We start from the raw sequence: 20,633 nt of genomic DNA, 5'->3' as shown, positions 1-20,633 counted from the left end.
ATTTTCGATCAGAACAGTTTCTTCTCAATTTTCTTATCGTAAGCGATCATAATAAAATTATTTTATCGCCGTTACGTGGAATTGCATTTCGTCAATTGTGTGGCAAGCAATCGCGTCGCTTTCACAATTCAGATCTTTCCATCACCCTCCTTTTGTAATCGAGAAACGCACCCCCGCGTTTGTAGAGATGAAACGAGAAATAGAAATAATAATGATAAACAATTAAATATACAGAGTATATATTTGAATATACTCGACTGTATGTGTGCGTGTGTACGTATGATAAATAAACGAGAGCGTGTGAGTAAAAAGACAGACAGAGAGAGAGAGAGAGAGAGAGGATACGGGCGCAAATGCGGCGAAAAGAGGATATCATTACCGCGCATTATTATTGATACGATTGTAAGTTCATAGAATCATTAACACGTTGTAATGTTATTATTAATGGGACGATCACACGCGCGCAGACGCGACGTGCACATAGTAGATACGTACGTGCAAAAGGCGTACACATACACATACCCACACTCTGACACGCGTTAATGCTAAGAGGAATAATATTATTGATTAACATTATTGCCAATAATATACGATTAACTTGCAGTTATAGCTGATAATGTAAACGAAGAGAGACCGGACCGGACGATAATGATGATATTGATGATAACTACGATCGTATGTATTTAATAGAGTTTTTAAGTCAATGTGTCGCATTCATCCCCTCGGATATCCGACGGAGACGACCGACCGCCGGCTGTAACAGTCGGTCGAATGCCAAAGATTCGGTCCCCGTGGTGCGTCGAGCTCGAGAGAAACCAGTAGCAGAGGAAGGAAACTATCGGCTGAAACCATTCGGCTATCTTCTCGCGCGCGCATACATTTGTAAAGTACATTTCCATTCGATATTTCATATTCTCGCGGCTGCGACATTTGTATCGAGACGCGAAGATGAACGAGAGAATTGGCGTCACCGTTTCCCCCTCCCCGGAAGTTTTTTTTCCTTTCTCTTTTCGCGTTTACGATCGGATCGTGAACGAAGAAGGTCTGCTTTTCCTTTCTCGCAAACAACTGATAAGTATCTGAATGTAGGAATAATTTTCAGTGGGAAAACACAAGATGTCGGGGGCAAGAGGATATTCGATGCCGTGGAAAGTTTTCACCGAACGCCGTCACGCGCGCCACGAAGGATGATGTTGCTTTTTATCTCGTGGATGTGTTCGGCTTACTTTTTGCACGGTGGACCTCGTCAGGCGTATCTTCTTGCCCCTGGCGTTCTCGATTACTCGTTAAATGTTAGACAAATTGACAGACGCTTGAGAAATATAATTTATCTTACTAAACGTGTTCTACTTTATTATTTCTATATATTTCTATATTGTCTCCAGAGTTCGCCGAACCGTTAACACTTATTGCCAATCGCGAGCGATTTCTACGAACGAATGGTCGTTGTTCTCGAAACTCTCCCATTCGACAACGACACGCATATATATTCCGTTCTTTGATTTTCCTCTGACCAAAAAAGAAAAAAAGAAATACGAAGGAAAGAGGCGAGGGCGTTCTCCTGTGGACAAAATCTCGGCCAATCTCAGAATTTAGAATAATAGCAACGGCGAGCGCAAGGCGCGACAGGTTTCTCAATCGACGAAAGACAATGGGCATTTACGGAGCATCTGTCATGGCGCGGTACAAGCGTTAGCTAACACTTTGTCGCTCGTCCGTTGCCAATAAGTCTCTTGAAAGATAATCTAAATAAGCGTACACCGCGGAGCGTTAAGAGGACATTCTCCTTTGAAAGATAAAAGAAGAGGGATTTTTCTTTCTTGAAAGACATAGAAACCAATTAATGTTAAACCTCGTATAATCTTTTACTACCACTTTAATACTTTTTTAATTTCAAAAATGCTGCTTTCTCGTATGTTGTACACTAATAGTTTGCGAAAAAAATGTGTAGAGGCGGTGGGATAGTTCTTCCGAAACAAAAAGCTAAAATTTTTCTTTTTCGAGAGAAATGTACCCAAGCAGAACAGGGAGTCATCACGATGTCAAAATGATGTCGAAGTGACTGCATAATGATCATTAAAAGTCACTTTTCAATCAATTACGATTCATTTTGATGTCGTTTTGACACAATTGTGAATCACTTTGATGTTATTTTGACTTGTTGTTCTGCTTGGGTAGTTTCCATTGGAACTAGAACTGAATAAAAATACACAAATTTGACAAAAAATAGCAGCCTTTATAAGGTTTTTTTATTTATAGTGAAAATCTTGTAATTGTTTTTTTTTATAAGCAGAAATAATAAGTATGTACATAAGGATTCTAATTCCAAGGAAAGAGGGGCGTATAGCGTACTTGCAAAACAAATCATGTCAATGTTCCTAATAGTTTCTAAGAAATTCGTCCCACAATATTGAAAAATACTGTTTCAGTGTCAGAGAAACGGTTTTAAAGTTTTAAGTACACATTTTTGTACAGCATAATGCGATCTTCATTCCTTACGGACAATCAGCAATTCCAATTGTATAATAATAAAACCTCTGCTTCCTCGATTCTTGTTCTTCAAGTATCCTCGTTGTTCTGGCCTCTTGTGTCGCCTGCACGCGCTACACTGCTGCCTGTAAACAAAGGAATATGCAAAATTGGAAAAAATTTGCATACTCCTCTTGAATAACATAAATATTGAACATTGAATAATATATATTACTGTCATTGCAATCTTTAAAATCTTTTAAAAGCGAAGTTATTCAAGGAATTCAGAATTGGACCGCAACCAAAGGAGCGTGCAAAATTAGGAAAATTAAGAAAATTTTTTGGCACGAAATCGATCATCATAAAACTTGGCACAAACATAGCATAAGATAAAAAATGAAGAAATGTAACAAAAATCGAATAGCTGAATGAGTGGATCCTGATCTCAAAAACAGGAAAATGGATCCGGGTCGTATGGCGACAGTACCCATTTGTTATTCATACGCTCTCACTTTGGCAATAGAATAACGTTGTTCGTGAATGGCCCCTCACAAACATTGCAGCTTTGCCGGCTACATGAATGGAGAGTGTCCATGCAAAGTGAGATTGATGAGTGGCAAATAGGCACTACCGCCACACGACCCATCGAGCTCATTTTCCAGTTTTAACCAGAATCTATTTATTTAGTTATTTGATGTTGATTAGATTTTTGTTTCATATTTTACCTCGCACTGTGTCTGTGTCAAGTTTCATGACGTTTGGTTTTGTCCCACTAAATTTTCCCAATTTTGCACGCTCCTTTGTGTCTTTGTCGACGAATATTTTATTCGCGATCCAATTCCGACTCCCATTACCTCGTTTTCAAAACACTTTAAAGATTGCAATGACAGCAATAAATGCTGTCATTCATCACTCAACGTTCAATATTTATGTTATTCAATATTTTGCATTTAAAATCTTATCTCACAGCTATGTGCAAGTCGGAACAAATAAATACATGTGTATAATATAATTATGAACAGAGCGTAGACCGTATTAATAACATATATTTATTAACTTCTTACTTATTCAAAAATGTTCGATAATAAACACTGTACCAAATTAAGCACTTCAATTTTGCGCATCTAAGCGCAGCTTGCTTTTTTTATAACTCCGTCGAATATCGACAAAACGTTTGGGGATGCTATTTTGAAAACAAACATTGAATTTTTAAAAATCGACTTTGTCGACCTTTCAAAGGAGAATATCCCGCTTAACGCTATTGCCGCAGAGTAGATTAGGTCAAATTAAATCAAGTTGGAGCAATGGTGAGCAAATATACTTCGTAATTCAAGAAGCAGGACTGAAAATAGAACTGATCAATTCTTAATGAAAGTCAGGTAAATCCTAGTTCGCTAATTAAATGCCAGAGTATTAGTGATTAAATATTTAAAAAATGCACGATAAAAAAGTTTTGGATAGCATGTTGAAGAAAGGCAATTTAATTTATATTTCCCGCAGGTCTTTTAACCTTCTCAGGACGGAGGTTTTCTAATAATAGTAAAATCTAAATTTTATAGTCCCCTAAAGTTTTTAGGGTTCACTCTTTTCGATTCTAACTTTAGAATTTAAGAATTTCGATTTGAATTCGCCGTTTATAAATTTGCAATTTTGACTCGAGATTCAAGGAAGGCATCGCAAAAAATTTTCAAAGCTCAAGCTTCATTTCATGAAAATCGATAAAGTATTTCAGAAGATGAAAGAGAGTGACCGTCATCCGTCTTGAAAGGGTTAAATATATTAAACTTCTCAGCTATATCGCTTTCAGGAATTGCAGAATTTGAAGAGAACGAAATAAAACCACGCAGACTTGTCGCGTTCTTGAATTCTCCGTGTTGTCTGTTCTCTAATTTGTCCACGTGCCGAGGTTTCATTGGGAAGCTAAGAGGACAGTTCGGTATCATTAATGTGACGTGCCGTACATAATGAGACCATCGTCGAGAACACGTCGCGTGCATTTCCCCACCATTCGTAGGAGATCCGGTGTCATCTGCGAGACGCTGTTTAACGAACGGCCTTATGTATATTGAGGTCACGACTAAAGTGGCCCCTCAATATTATTGCACAATATTTGACATTTCACAATATTATGGATCGTCTGGAGGCTATATTGAGGGCTTGTACAATATATATAGTATCAATAAAATTTGATGTTGCACAACATTATTGATTGTCTGGAAATTATACCGGAGGGTTTGTGCAATTTGTTTCCACTAAATCTTGCTCAGTGGCCAGACGTTTATTTACTCATAAACATTTTGTCGCACGCAATCGCTACATGTTCCTGATGAAAATCAGACAAAGTCAAAGTCAGACGTTAAACTCATAACTACAGTAGAAAACATTTTATATTTGTATTAAAACCGTTTTTTTTTTGTTAAAATTTTTGTGTTGAATTTTACCCATGTTGCCATTAAAAGAGATCCCAAACATAATTTATGCTCTGATTATTTTTTTTAATGAATACGATGTAAATGTTTTTTTATGCTGATACTCATTTTCAGAGTCAAGAAAGATCATATAATTAAAAGTAACCACACATTCAAGTTTCAGTAATCAAATTCTGATTAACGAAACTCTGAAAAAGGGTAAAAATTTTTTTATATAAAATATATAATTAATAATTCTATAATATATAATTATATAATAATATATAATTAAATATATAATCATACATAATTTTTATATATAATTATATATAATTTTATACAACTATATATAATTGTATATAATTATATATAATTATATATACTTATATATAATTACATATAATTATATATATTTTAATATATATGGACATTTGATATATAATTATACATAAAAAATTTTTACTGTCATGGTCTAATAACGCTAAAAATGAGCGTCACAAATTTGCAATAGGTATTGGATCTATATTGCAATAGGACCTACAAGTTTAATATTACCCAATGAATTGCACGATATAATTCAAAGAATTTTTGATTTTTGATAATATATATATTGCACAAATCCTCAATGTAGCCTCCATGACGATCAATAACATTGTGCAATAATATTGAAGGACCGTTTATATTAAATTCTAAAGCATACAACAATTGTACAACATTATTGTATAATACTATTGAGCATGCAGGGAACGCTTAAGTTCGACGCACTTGTCACAGAATGCGATCTGCGAGTGGCAAAAAGAATCGCATCTACAAATAATTTTCCTGGCGAGAAGCACCTCGTGTTTCGAAGTAATTCGCAAATTGTAGGACAATCGCGCGCTATATATATATATATATATATAACTATTCCGAAGCATCATCACCACTATTTTGCATTCTTATCAATGAATAAACGCGAGATTACTGCGTAATTCCAAAATCGCGAGGCCGATATTCGTGGCGCCAAAAGGAACTCGCGCGTAGTCGCAGGTCGCAGTCTTCGCCGATGCAACCGACGAGGGTCCGCCGGATAACAAGCGAATTACAAAGCGATGACTAATGTCGCCGTTGCGACATGGCGAAATAGCCGTTTCGCCTTCGCTTAGAGAGAAAGACAGACAGAAAGAGAAAGAGAGAGCGACTCTCACGCCGAGCGGTCGTTCGTCACGACGGTCGTCATCCTCGTCGCTATTTCATGTCACGTCACGTCACGGCGGCGGACCAAGTCCGGAAACCGTCGACCGTCATTCAGCGGAGAAGCTACAGCTTTCTACAGACGGTGGAATCGACGAGCGGAATTTTCACGCGGACACGAAGGAGACACGACGGAGAGCCGGCCGTCGCGTCGCCGGATAAGATCCCTAAGAGAGGAAAGAAAAGTAAGAAAGAAATCGGGGTAATAGAAAAGTAGTAGCTAAGCACCAAACCGTATGCCTTATACGCGAGGACCCGCCGCGCTGATACCATTTCGAAGGTGATTTCCCCATCGAATATCGATATCGATCGTGATAACGACGAAATCCTCCCGATCGTTGATGCAAAGAATATTACACGTATTTCGGTATTTTATGAATAATAATTTAAATCACGATTACGCACGGAAGGAAATTTTGTTGTCGCAACAACGTGTTCAATTTCCTCAGTTCAAATATTAATATATTTAAATTAAATATATAAAATTCTTGAACTGCTGTTGTTACACAGTATAAAATTTTATTATTATAACAGATGATTCGACAGTAAAGTGGGTTTGAAAAGTTTGCTAAAAAAAATTTGTCTACGAAAGTTAATTTACTGCTGAGATAGATACATTTTGCAGATTCGTTTGCAGTAGAATAAATTAATAAATAATTAAATTTAGTAACAGTATAATTCTTCTTAACTGGGAATAGTCGCTTAATATTTGTTTTTCCATAAATGAACACTTGAGATGGTTTTTTTTTTATACACACCCCAGTCAAAAGTTACTATTATTAATTACATATTATTGATTGTTTTACAGTCTTGTTTTTCTAGCATTTAAAATCATTACACTCGAAGAAAAATATCAATAATTATAAACTTGAACAAAACCTCAACTATGTATTACAAATTTATAATAAAAACAATAAGTTATAACTGTTATGTCAACTGTCAAAAATACTGTGATATTAACCACTTGCAGTAAAATTGTTAAATAAACAATAGAAAAATAGTAATGCAAATATAGGTGACGAAAAATTGAGCCGACTGGGATTTGAAGTCGAGATCTCTCGTTTCGTAGCACTGAAGGCCCTGCGTTACTGCTCCACTACTATCATAGATGAAATGAAAGTACGTAATTGTCACAATTTATTACAGAATTAATTATAATTATATAATTATAGTTGAGGTGCTATTTCACTATAAACTACCCGGCAAATGAAAATAAATTGAAACGAATAGAAATGCATTCATTTCGACATTTTCGAAATCGCGCCTCAAATTTTTCGAATTTAAATCTAAAAATAATATAATATAAATACACTCGAATTCAACATGATGAATAGCTCATTTCGTATTTCAATTCATTTGAATCCAAAAAGACTATAAGTAATCAGGATATGAATCTATCCGAATTTAAAATGATGAATGGCTCATTTCGTATTACAATTCATTTGAATCCAAGATTAATCTGGGATTCCAAAGCGCGAACTCAGATAAATTAAAATGAATTGCAATTTTCAATTCATTTGAATTTATTTTCGTTTGCTGGCTAAAATTTCAATTGCATTAATTATAAAATAGTTCGTATATCATCACGGCACATCGTTGTCGTGATACAAATTATTTTTTAAGTTATTGCAACTAAAATTATAGTTTATTGAACTCTACATTTAAAACTTGTATAATTGTCATTTTTATAGTTGCCATCTATGAATTTTTCTTTGAGTGTACATAGACAGATTCACTCGATATTTTTTAAGAAATTTCTAAAAAGAGATTTCTAAAAAAAAAGAAGAAATAAACCAAATCGATATAGATTCTCGATCAGTAAAGAAAATTACTGTAACTGAGCTTCATTTACTCGCTATTGGGGTGTAAAACCATTTCAAATGACTATTCCCGGATTAATAAATCTTTCCTGTCTGTATATTGTAACTAAGAACATTTATTACACGATAAAATATACTATCAAGAGAGATCCTTTTTTCGTATAACGGCATAGTGATCTTTTATCGGCTAATGAATGTTAAATTTGAGCGAAGAAAGGAGTCGAGAGATCGATATCTTATTCATTGCGAACTGCGATACATACCTGAAAACGATGCAATATGTATGTACGATATACGAGACTGTATATTTTCCTTCGAATTGCCGAGACGTCGATGTGGTGTCGGAATGAAAATCATAAGACGCATGATTCACGTGTTACAAAATAAACACGTTATCCGATGAAAGTAGCATCAATTTGATGCGTAACGCGCAACCGATGCCAAGGGACGCTGAAATATTTCAACAATTCTCAACAAGCAGAATTGAATGTCGCACAGTGGAAGACACAAGCAAAAAAAAAAAACAATTGTTTGGAACAAAAAAAAATGATCTGACATTTAATCGAGTTTGACATTTTTTAAATTTTCTCGCTGTAAATTTTTTTCCATCATAGACTTAAAAAAAACAAAAAAAAAATAAAAACGAAAAAACAAAAAAATAAACAAAATTTTACTATTAATGACTGATATCTTAACGTGGTGAAGTGACTATTGTATTATTGACAAAACAGAAGCAATATAACAAAATTCAACCGTATTGTTAAATTAAATGAATTTTTTAAAAAATGCTTGTGTAACACAAGTAAAAATAAATAAAACATTTTATGAGAAAAATTCTTACGTACAATAGACTATTAAATTATTAAGAGCTACGAGGCTTGAGCTTCTATTGATATTTTTATAAATTAACCCAGAAAGCCAGATATTTTTTTATTTTTTTACTCAGAAATGTTTAAGAAACATTCCAACGAAGATTTTGAGTATATACATTACTTGAAGTCTTGTTTTGATAAAAATATATTGTATCAGCCATTTTGCATTTTAGCTTTATTTTTAAAAAGTTTACAGATCTGTGAGGGAAAAGAATTTCCAACAAAATTCAAAATTTTTTTAAAAACCATGAAAATCAAATATTAGATCGTCCGAGGAGTTTCGTTCTCAAAATGAGTGCATTTTTCCCACTGTGCACTGTCGGCAAGAAGAAGAAATTATATATCTCGCGGAAAATTACACCGAGATACAATTGCGCAATTATACAAATTGCACATGTACACATTACGGCTTGGGGGAGACCTTCGCGCGTCCTCGTTATGTTATATAAATTTTGAGATTCGGCACGTACGCTCGTACCACAAACACACACACACACACCCACACGCATACGCACACAAAACACACACGTGTTCATATAAAATTTATATATATAAATATTGTATCATACGTGCTCTCATAACTTGTCTCGCCTATCTAGATTACGGTGTAACTCTGTGTAAAATTACATACATATGACGCACATCTATCGCTACGTTATTGTTCAACTATGATGATGTTACGGTCAATGTGTTCGATCGGGCGCTCTTCCTCGCCGACGTCTAGCCGTCAAAAATCAAATTCCGTCATGAGAAGTCAGATACCTTCGAAAGGAACGCGTTATGCCAAAAGTTCCAAATTCTACGAGAAGCACTCGATGATAACGCAAACAACGTTCCGTCATTCCATTTTACAACTGTATGACCAAGATAAAATTTTTGGAGGTTCTACAAAAATTTCATTGCGCCACTTTTTGAAAATAAAACATTTTTTTTCAAACGAGTTTGAAGTGAGCGCAGAGAAAGCGGAGACTGATCGGTATTCAATAATGAATGAATCTTACAAAATTGTAGATGTAAGAGATCAAGAGAGATTCGAATTCGGATAAATGAACGAACGCGCTGTTCGTAAAACTGACTCGGATATCATCGAGAAACTAGTACAAAATCGATAGCTTTACCATTTTGGGGACGCGCGATCCCCGCGAAGCGGAAAAATCGCGGATGTGCTGATTTTAGCGAGATCGAGCGCCCGGTGCGTCAATGCCAGTACCGACGAATACTGCCCCCCAAAAATAAATTTGTAAGCTGAAATTATTGGAATTGTCCTCTCTTCTTAAAAGGGAAAGGATATAGAAATATATCGACATTTTTAGATTAATCACATGTGTATTCATTTGCACTCGATTCGATGAATCGAGGTTGTTGCCAATAAATTTATTACGACCGAATTTACATTTTCTCATGACAAATTTGTTTATACTTCAATTACTCATTACCGAATGCCATCGATATACCGATATAATCGATTAATAAGTTGCAATTAATTATAATTCAGCAAAATATGTTTGTACAATAAAGAATTAAAAATAGAGTGGGTGTATTGGTAGTCAAATTTTTCAAGAATCTCTATCGTTAACACCTGAGACAGTGTAAACTCACTAAAATCAATATTATAGGTATGAATAACTATAATGTAATATAGTCGATAGCACATCGCGTGTTACGAACAATGCGAAACGGCATCTTCAAATCTACCATAGTAACCTAAGTATCTCAATCCTTTTCCATTAAGAACTATTGAATCCGTAATTTTTTTCAAAATACAATACTTTCTTTTATGAGAGATTTATACAATTGCATGGAAGTTCCATGTAAATTCTTAATCACATTGAATTGAAAAAAACTCGGAGAAAACGTTTAGCAGAAATATTATATCTCATATTTTTAATAAAAAATTCAGAGTTGAAAAAATTTATATTTTTTTAAATTAAATTTAACGACTTATAAAATTATTTTATAAAACCATTAGTTATTTTAATTGTGTTAAAAGTTGCGTTAAAATTAAACTAAAATAAATGAAAATTTAAAATAATTTTGAAAAAAAAGCATTAGAATATCGTAATTTTTTAAAATTAGATTACTCTAACAATAGATCAACAAATAAATTATATTAATAATTATGTAAAATAAGAAATATTATTTTTTTTTTTTTATGTAAAAATGTATTTCTTCAATTTTTTTTCTTTTACATAAACTTTAAAAAAAATTAATAAATTAAAGTTCACGTGTGCGTGTGTTTTAAAAATAACTAGCTGACGTTAAAAATTAACTCATTTAAAATTAACTAGGTCACGTTAACAGTTATTAACTTTAAACTTTTTGGCTAGTTACTACCCAATCTTGATAGAATTAAACAAAACTGTTCGTTAGTTATTTCTTATTTTATATATATCTTAAATAAAATTCATTCCGGCCGATGTTCATGGCTATTCAACAATACTAAATAGGGACGAAATGATACATAGCTATGTCCTTTTGGTGAATCACCATTTTGCGCGGAAAGGCGGCAATCTTTCGCGGAAATACCTACCGCAGTTTCCCGTTGATGAATAGCGGTAAACCTATATCTTTAAGATGTTGTGAATACTTGTTCCTGTCCAACGTGTTTTCAAGATATTCGTATTGTTTCTTAAAATGCTACGTTCCTTATTATTTTAATAAATATGCTACCTCGTTGAATACCACATTCAGAGAAAATATCGTAGTAGTGGCGACTATAAAAGTGACAACTGTACAAACTCTATATGTAGAATTAACATACATAGTTCAATACGCTATTCTATAAAATTTTAGTTGTAATAACTATAAAATGGTTTGTGTCACCACGGCAACGGCATTTGTGCAACTATTAAGTTTATACTGAAATAGCACCTCAACTATAATTACATAGTCATATAGACTTTACTACAAATAAGTTATGATAATTACATACTTCCAGTTTATGTACGGCTGATTAAGTATACGACCGGAATAATTATGATAGCAGTGGAGCAGTGGTGTAGGAGTCTAAGCGCTAGGAATGAGAACGGGGGATCCGTCGAGTTTGAACCTCGGTCGTTTCAATTTTTCACTGGGTTTCAATTTGTCACTCACATTTACTATTTTTCTACAATTTATCCAATAGTTTTACTACAAATGATCAACGTTACCGTATTTTTTCAACATTCTCTGTATCTTTTTCTAGTTCATGTGACTTGTTATTTTCATTACACCTTTGCAATAGTTGAGGCACTATTTGTTCACAAATTTATAGTTGCTGGTACGATCTTTTTCTCCGAGTGCATATTTTCTATTTTATCAGCAATTACAGAAAACATTCTACGTACGCATTGCATTACCGCTTCAAAAACTTCAAATGATGCAACATACAAATGTTTTCATTTCTTTAAGAAGGAAGATGAAGTGTATGATGTACCTACCTTGGATGCGTTTGAATTCATTAAGAATCGTCGCGTTCACATTTCGCACTGATTTAATTAGCAACTCGCTGGAACGCTCGCATTTAGACGCAAACACCAAACGCCTTCAAGTTTCTTCTTTTTTTTTTATACCACTTTATACAAATTTATTACTCTCTCAAACACAATTTGTGCAATTGTGTGTCTCTCGTCGTTGTCGTCGACGAATATGCAAAAGATGTTAAAGAGGAAGTATATGAGTTTCAGCTTTACAAAAATTACATCTAATTGTCCGGCGCGTATATGCTCGTTGCCCTCTCGTCAACTCTCTTTCTTTCCCTTTCTTTTATCCCGTTCATATATATCCTTCTTCCTGCGCCTCCTTTTCCGCAATCCTATCTACATCCTTTCCTCTCGGATAATACGTCCAATCTTGGCTTCAAGACAGAAAAAACGAAATAAAACGCATTCTTCTCATTTATTCGTATACGAAAGTAACATGTTCTACAGAATTTTTATGGAGATTGGAGATAAACGCATTGATATGAAAGAAATAACACTTTATTAGTTATAGTATGGTGAGATCAACATCAGCAGCTTTCGCTAAGGGAATCCGAAACCGACGGAATTACCGACATTACAAAATTCACCGAATTGATTTTTACAGAATAAGAAAACTTTCACATGTTCAGAGTACACGCAAGAATAAGTCGCGGGACCCTCAATTTGAGTTTAAAAACAAAAAAATAAAATAAAAATAAAAAAAATTGTATGTCGGCACTTTTTTCAATTTTTTGTAATGTTTTTTTTTTTATAATTCCGTCAGTGGGACACAATCGTTTCTTTATTGGAAAAAGTTAAAAGCAAACATATTAACAAAATACGCAAAGAATAAGAAAAAAGATACAACGTATGTAAATACATTTTTGTTTTACGTGTTCATTTTGCTAAAATGGTGATTTACATTTAGCCCGTTGAAGCTGTTCAGAAGAAACAAAATTCCATCGATCATCCTCTTTTTTTTTACTCTGAAAAGAGACAATGAATCAATTGAAGCCGATTGATATCGGTGAAACTGTCGCCGAGAAGAAAGGAACGTGTGTATAAATGTCAATCCCCTGGATATACGAAGAGGCAAATGGAAATGGAGTCGCGGAAGAGCAAGACTGATACCGATGTGCCTGGACAAGCGTCTAGAAGTCATTTGGCCTTCTTCTTTTTCTCTTTTTTATTACAATTATTATTTCAATATTTATTCCTTCCTTTGTTATCAATAAAAATCGTTACATAGTAGTTTGGGCCGCTGCTTGGCGTCAGACGAATCGACAAGCATCCAATTATAGTAGTAATAGTAGCAGTAGTAATAGTAGAGTAGTAATAATTGGTAGCGGTATCGTGTGTACGTGTATATGTGTAACCTGTCCTGAATGTGTGTACACGTGTGTGCGTATGTTCGTGATTCCTCCGTGCATCGATAGAAACGCATACGCGTACGCGCGCAACCGGCGCGGAAACTCGAGATATTTTAGATTTCAGACACGAGCAGGAATTCGCAGGTACACCGTCACCACGCTCGTCCTCGTTTACGTTCTCGATGTAAAGAGGATAAGAAAAAAAAATTGCTCTTTTTTTCTTCCTCCCTTTCGCTCCTTCTCTTCCTCTTTGTTTTCGTCTACGGAAATGAGTTTCTCGTGTGATTTCGATCGATTGAGATGTCTCGTGTGTGTTGGGCGTACGTCGCGCTTCGCTCTGCGCCGAGCAGCCGGAAACCGATCCAAGAGGATGCGGAGGCAGGACGCGAGTCCGAAAGAGATAAGATGACGGGACACGCGCGAGGCCAACGTCAAGCCGGCGAACGAAGATAGGGGGCAACAAGCGAGTAAAAGCACCGATTAGAACGATTAGGTGATCCCGGCGAAACGGCTACGATAAACTAGTCGCGGATACCACGCGCCAAATCATTATCTAATGCCGGAGGCGAATTCCGAGATAAAAATCGGAATCTCCCGTTAATTTCGTCATGCACTCTTCTGTCGACGCCAGAGAGAGAAAGAGAGAGAGAGAGAGAAGTCGAGCGTCACCCCACTCCCTTCCCTTCCCATCCCTCCCTCTCTCACTCTCTCGCCTTTAAGAAACAGGATGGTCTTGTAAGTATATCAAACTGTATCAGAATTTAATATATTTTTTATATTAATATTTAATATAAAACAGTGAGATATCTAATAGTCGCGAAACATTAAGTATTAATTAACATTTCAGCATTCTCGTACAACGCATATATCGAAACCAGGCCGCCATTTCTACACAAATATATAGACTAATTGAGAAAAAGATTTATCTCTTCACTCACTTATTACGCTGCTGCCTTTCCGCTCGAGCGTCTCGCGAATCGGTATTAGGCTCGTTCGATGGACCCCCTCGAGAAATCCCGCTATCGATATACCTGCGAATGCATCTGCCGTGTAAAACTTCTTTATTCTCGCATGCACTTATAATGAGGCAATACGTGTATATGTATGTATGTGTGTGTATGTTTATATATACGCTGATGTGGATGTGTTCTTTATTTTTTTTTTGCATATCTCTCTCTCTAACGCTCTCTCTTTCACTCACACACACTCTCTCTCCCTCTCTTTCTCGCTCACCGTCTTGTCGATAAAAATCTCAGCAGTTTATGACACATCGTTCGCCATTTTGTTTTATTCTTCTTACACATAGCAATAATAAAGACAGTAAATAGCTAAAAGGACCGTATCGATTCTTGGGGGAATGGGGGAGGCGGCCAGGATTGCGGCCAATCCATGCCGTATCACCCGCTGCCGCATGCTCGCCCGCATTGTCATCATTTTATCATCATTTATTGTTATCGCCGCCGCTATCGTTATCGCCATCATCATACCTCCGCTCTCGCTACCTTGTCACATCCTCTCTCTGTCTCTCCCTCTCACACATACGCGCGCAAATGCACTTCTGTCTGCATCTCTTTTTCTCCCTCCTTTGTTTCAACCTCTGCGCTTTCTTCTTTTCTTCCTCGTTATCACTCTGTTATTTTCAAAATTCAATCGTTTTTTCAATCATTCTCTATCTTTCTCTCACGCTGGCTCACACTACACTACACTACACACACATACACACGCACGCACACACGCACGCACGCACGCACGCACGCACACGCACACGCACACTCTCTCTCTCTCTCTCTCTCTCTCGCTCGCTCACTCTCTACCGCGCACGCGTCTACTCTTTCGTACTCTACGAAAAAGATAATAAATCTAACACACAATAGTTCATCATTATTTATTATCATTTTACTTCTTTCTTTTATATTTAATTCATATGTGTGTTTGTATCGTTTCAGCGAAATACCATGTAAACGGTTACAAAACTTTGCATCGCTCTGTTTCTTCCTTTTTTCTTTCTTTCTTTCTTTCTTTCTCTCTCTCTCTTTCTCACACACCATTTTTCATACTTTCTCTCTTTCATTCTCTCTTTATCTCTTCTTCTTACTGATATCTATCGATCGATCATTGATGCGTCTTTCTTCGTGCACGCGTAAAGCTAGTGCGTGAACGAAGCGACTGTGTACACTTCGAGTGTATTAAATACATGATACGAGATGAGATCGATCGCTTCCGCACACGTCAAAATTTTTGTACAATATTTCGCATCTTCTTCTAGCGATGACAAAGCAATTATCGATAATTTCAAGTTTGAGGACCAGTTCCTCGCGCAGAAGCGACCGGTGCTCCTCCTTTTCCGGAAAAAAAAAGTCAAACGCGTGTAACGCAAGAAGTGAAGGACGAAGCAACGTTCAAAGCTGTTCGTCTTGCGACGAATCGCGACGCACGTCACGATTCATTGCGATTCGCGCCTTTTCGATGGCAAAGGCACGCCAAGATTCCAGAATCTGTCCGCGAATCTCACGACCGTGTCATGTAGACGGCGAGCGTCTACACCTGCGAAGAACCGTCACGCGTGTAAAGCTACGTCCACACCGAAGCAACACAGAGCAACATTTGTGTTTCTGTTTTCGTAAGAGTTCCAGTATGTTTCTCGATGTCGTCGGAAACAGAAGCGCAAGTTGCCTGTACAAGCTACGTATTTATCAAAGGAGCATCAAAGAACGTTTTGCTAGGAACAAAATTCCACAACTTGCCGCGTCCTATCGCTAAAACCTGTCAACTTTGTCGACTGACAAAAATTATCGTGTTTTAGCGAGAGGGCACGATAGAGGGCGTCCGAATCGAAGCAACACAAGTTCCAGAAACAAAATGTTGCCTATGTTTCCTTTCATTTAACCGTTCCTATATGGAAAACATGTGGGAAACGGGGCAACTTGTGTTTCTGTCTCTGACAATGAAAAACACACTCGTACTTTAACGGAAACACAAATGTTGCTCCGTGTTGTTCCACGTTGCTTTGGTGTGGACACAGCTTTGGGCGACATAAGTCGCTCGCAACAAAAAGTTCCTCGATGTTGCTTCGGCGTGGACATAGTTTTACGATCCGCGTTCTCGTGCGCATTCTCGCTCTTTCGGTCAAAGACCGCGCGCGCGTAAGCCCTGCGACGTCGGATCCACGAAGTCGATGACGTCCCGTGACGTGCGTTGCCAGCTCGGCACACGGTGGTGGCGGTGGCGGTCTATCGGTCGATCGACGATGCCGCTATCGATCCTCGTCGTCCCTCCTCGCGACGACGACGCGTCGGCGTCTCGGATGCGATCTCGCATCTCGCACGCGCATCACAGCCGTCTAGACAACTCGCGTTGTCCGCGCGATTGTTCGGGTGAGGGGGAGGGGGAGGGGGAAGATGGTTGGGGGAGCAGATAGAGAGCAAATGTGGCAATGTGACATCGGTATCCGTATTGGTATCGATGTTATCAATAAAAGACGCCGAAGTTTCCCCGCGATCTTTGACGCTCACGCCGTCGCGCGCGTTACCAGGATACGGCGCGACAGGGAACGCGAGAGGACACGCGTACCTACGAGATTCACACGTAGATGCTTAAGTACGTATACGTGTATGACGGAGAGGATAGGAGGAGCGAGGAGGGAAGGAGGAAGGGGGGGGAGGAGATGGAACGCGGGTTTGTACGCGTAAGCGTGTTACACGAGCGCCGATGATGGGGAACGCGGGAAAAGGGGGAAGAAGAGGGAGGGGATGAGGGTGCGTCGTTGTTTACGTATGGTGCGTGCGTGTACTTGGCATGAACTCGAGTGTGCCTTCCTTCCCGTTCTCCACGTCGCGTCAAAGAAACGAGGAGGAGAGAATGATGACTGGAGCAGTAATGGTAGTTCTCGGCTATGTAGTGTTGCTGTTGTTATGTCGTTGCTGCTGCTGCTGTTGCTGTTGTTGCTGCTGCTGCTGCATCTTCCATCGTGGGTCGCGCGGCAGAGCGTGCGGCAGTTCCGGGGCAACTCGTGCGGCATGGCGCATGTTCCATTCGCTGTTCATTAAAATAATCGATCGTATCGTTTATTATTAATATTAGATATTTGTGTTGGGTCCCAGAGGTTACTGTAACAGAAAGCAAGATTGAGCTGCAGGTTAGTCGGCTGCCGAGACTTTCGTTTGCGGGAATGAAGTGACGGAATTTCCGACATTACGTGTGTACAGAATTCTCCGAATTGGCTCTACGGAGTTTTTACAAAACTTTTTTACTTTTTGTAAAGTGCATGCAAAAATAAATAACTTAAAGTGGAGAACAAAAAAAAATTGAAAAATCACTGCGGCATACAATGTTTTAATAATTTTTTTTATTCTTAAATATCCCGCGTTTTAGTCTTGCATCATAGTATAAATAACAAGGTGACCCATTGCGCAAAATGGCAAATGAGCTCTTCTGATTTCCCGACCAATCAGAAATTGAATTTTTGCAAAATCACAAAAGTTGATTGACTAACAAGATTGACTAACACTACCTTCAACCCACCATGGTCTTATGTGTACTTTATACATGTAAAAAAAGTTTTCAATTCTGTAAAGCCAATTCGGAGAATTTTGTATTTTATAATATCGGCAATTCCATCCCTTCAGGATTTCTCTCGTTTCCGCATCTATCTATTTTTGACATGCAAAAATAAAATTATTATACATGAAAAGGGAAAAAATTGTTGCGCTAGTTTCATTTCATTCGAACAAATGTAAAAGTTAATATTTTTTTAATGAAAAAGAATCCACGTACATTTACAGCCATAATTCAATTTTTTTTAAATGCATTTAAATAAAGAAATCATTATTTCTTTTAATTTCATCAATGCGCAACGCGATTTCTATTTCGAAAATGTTCTTCTATCAAATCATAATTTTAGGAAATTTAAGAAAGAAAGTGAATTATGAAATGATTAAAATATCAATTTTTGTTTAACTTGACTTTTGTTCATTACACGAATACATAAAAGCACTAAGATCCAGCTACGACCGAAGAAGGCCTTCTTGTTTAGATTTGTATGTTACATGTATCGATCGAATATCTTTCCAGTTTAACTTGACTTTTATTTAACCTGACCACAGCGTTGGTAGGAAAATATGCATTTTTATGTTTTTATCAAGTTTGTCATACTTGACCCAAACACAAAGGCTGCGTTCGCGAAGCGTGATATCAGCGCTATTGCGTCATTTTATTCTTATTCTACGTCTAATGAACCGTTAAAGATAGAATGATACAACAGCGCTAACAGCTCACTCTCCGAACGTCGCCGTAATAATCATACAAATTTAACATACGGAATTGTTCCAATATTATTTTTTACACAAACGTGTAATAAAAGTACAACGCCGAACAAGGACATTGTTTTTGGCAATTTTAAGCGATATAAAAAATTGTCTATAAATATTTAAAAAAAATTAAACATATCGTTTTTGCATGAAACAGACGTTTGCGATCGCGCAAGTATCAAACAAAGAATTCCTTTCGTGATTTTACAATTATTATTTATCTCTTAATATTCCAATCTTATCACAATATTTACAATTATGTATCAAAAGTAAAAACCGTACTCTACTAAAATTATACACTATAAATTAATTACATATTATATAACTACAAAAAATTAACGAAAACAATGAAAGTTCATACAAACGAAGGCAGAGTAGCAATCCATTATCAAATAATTTTATATATAAACATATAACTTAAATAACATTATAGAAACGTGGATTATATTTGTTTTAAAAAAGAAATGTAACACTGCTATCATTATAACAAAAGCTTGCAGACTCAGCATAAAATTATTTTCAACAAATAAAATTTGTATTCTCGATCAATGTTTTTATTTTCTGTGTAGACCACATCTGCAAAATTATATGTATGTTCCCAAAATATATCAAATCGTTTTTTCCGTTCATGAACCATATATTTTAAACATTCACACAATATTGTATTATTTTGATAGTGAGAAAAGTTATTTATAGTTTGTACAAGTTTAAGTAACTTTTCTCGTATAAATAACCTTTTACAATTATCCCCATGAGTGTGTATAATATTTATAGACGCATAAATTAAATTGGCTTAGAGTGTATATAATGTACACAGACACATAATTATAGTTTTAAAAAAACCGCTTTTTTCAAATCAAAAAAATTCCCGTTTTTTTCGGAAAAATTGCTTTTTTGCAAAAAATTGCTGCTTTTACTATATAAATGACATGTTACTTAATTTTTAATGTCTTTCATCACATTAATATTAATCTCGTTTTATAATTTATTTTTTCCTACATATTTTGTTATAAATATAATTACTTTAAATTCAAATTATTTTCTCGACTTGCTATTATCTTATGAACAGTGAATTTAGACTACATACTTTTAATTTTTATAATACAAGTTTAAAAACTTCAATTTGTATGAAAGTAATAAGACGGAAAATTGAGCTATCTCACGAAGTATGGCAAACTACAGATTCAAAAATAAGTATGGCGACCTAAAGTTAAGAAATCATGTCGTAAAACTTTGATCTTTTAAATTTTTCCGATAAATTTTTCTACCCTTGGGAAAAAAACCGAAAAAATCCGCGGAAAAATTGAAAAAAAACGGGTTTTTTCCGAGCCTTTAAAACTATACACATAATTTAATCATGGTTTTCTCTTATAAATTTTATAAAAATAAGATTAAAATAGTTTTTAAAAGCTTTTAAAATTACGAATTTCAAATATTTAATTAGAATTTCAAAATTTACTAACGCAAATTAAAAATAGCGGCTTTAAAAGTCAGAAAAACATTGAGTATTTTATGGAACAAATACAATAAATTCATTTAAATAACTATAAAAGGATACAATTAAAAATTTTTTAAATAGCTATTAAAAATCCAATATAGTAGACTTTATATTTTTGAAAACTCATTTTAGATAATTAAAATAAAATTAAAATTGAAATCTATAATTCAATTGAACATTGAATTCATACTTAATAGGCGACTTCAAAAACCATAAT

At 35.9% G+C, this 20,633-nt stretch overlaps 1 protein-coding gene across 1 annotated transcript in view; it reads right to left on the bottom strand.

Annotated features, from left to right (window-relative positions):
• Positions 1-12,745: 12,745 nt before the first annotated feature.
• Positions 12,746-20,633, bottom strand: part of LOC105206360 (profilin) — a 35,457-nt gene continuing 27,569 nt past the window's right edge. The window contains exon 3 of the mRNA XM_026137107.2: positions 12,746-17,718. The gene's annotated coding sequence lies outside the window, so the exon portion shown is untranslated. The remainder of the gene's footprint in view (positions 17,719-20,633) is intronic.

This window comes from Solenopsis invicta, chromosome 15 (genome assembly GCF_016802725.1).
Source record: "Solenopsis invicta isolate M01_SB chromosome 15, UNIL_Sinv_3.0, whole genome shotgun sequence".
NCBI lineage: Eukaryota > Metazoa > Arthropoda > Insecta > Hymenoptera > Formicidae > Solenopsis > Solenopsis invicta.
The sequence above is the reverse complement of the archived record's forward strand: the minus strand, read 5'-3'. Positions and strand labels throughout refer to the sequence as shown.